The sequence below is a fragment of the Trichechus manatus genome, unplaced genomic scaffold (assembly GCF_000243295.1).
Source record: "Trichechus manatus latirostris isolate Lorelei unplaced genomic scaffold, TriManLat1.0 scaffold00263, whole genome shotgun sequence".
Lineage (NCBI taxonomy): Eukaryota > Metazoa > Chordata > Mammalia > Sirenia > Trichechidae > Trichechus > Trichechus manatus.
In genome coordinates this window covers 878388-879591 of record NW_004444199.1, presented here as the reverse complement: position 1 = coordinate 879591, position 1204 = coordinate 878388, and positions in this window count along the sequence as shown.

Below are 1204 nucleotides of genomic sequence, written 5' to 3'. Positions count from 1 at the left end.
GATCCCTAGGCCTTTCTTCCATGTTGCGATTGGGTAAGTTTGAACCACCAACCTTTTGGTTATCTGTGGAGTGCAAACTATTTGTGCTACCCAGGGACTTTTTCATAAGTAAGACTGGGCTAAATAATGTTAACAGGAACTTATAAGTAGACTATATAGAGAAGATGGATTTGTAAAAATATTGTTACATTTGAACTTGGAAAAATTGTGTAGGGGTGAAAAGAATAATTTCATATAAAAATGACCAGTATACCATTGTTATAAAATTAAAAATATGACATATTTTAGAATTCAGTTTTATTCAGAGATTTGGAAAGGTGACTATATTCCCATATAAGACATATATAACCTAATGAATGCTTTTAAAAATCTCAGGATGCCTGTTAAATATTTGAAGACATCCTAAAAAACATCCTTTGCGTTGTTGTGATCGTTAAGTTTATTCACCAGTAGTCTTTAATATACCATAATATTACTGACAGTAAGGCAGACATTTTGCATATTTTCCTGCCAATGATAATAAATTTGGCAACACCATTTTTTCCTACTCTTACCTCTTTCATCTCATCAGTCACAATGCCTTGTCTATTTTAGTCTGTACCAGTTTGAAATGTGTGCTTTCCTGCTGCCACTGCTATTTAAGTGTGCGTTGTACCTGCAACTTTCTAACTGTTCTAAATTTTCTCTGATATTCCGCTTTTAAAGTGCATAATAGCCTTGGAATCTTCTTTATAAAATATCCCGTTCATCATATGATTCATCTCAGAACTATTGAATCACTTCTGTCTGCTTGATACATACAGATACAAATCCATGCACAACGTTCTCCTCAAGCTGATGCAAACTTCCCCTTCTGTGTAGGTCCCACTTCTGACAACCTTGCTTCATACTTTGTGATCTTTTCCCTGCTTAGCATTCTGTTTGTCCTCCTCCCTCCCTTTCCAAAATGTACAGTCACTTCAAGGTCCAGATCAAATCTTATTCCCTATTGGGCATTATTGACTCTTTTTTCCAAATTATGATGACACAATCCACATTTGAGAATTTAATCCAAAACTGTTATTATTATTAACAGATTTTTATTATTAATACCTCAGGCCTATGTAATTTGATTTTCTTGATGTGTTGTTGTTGGGTGCCATGAAGTCCATTCCGACTCATGGCGACCCTACGTACAACAGAACAAAATGCTGTCTGGTCCTGC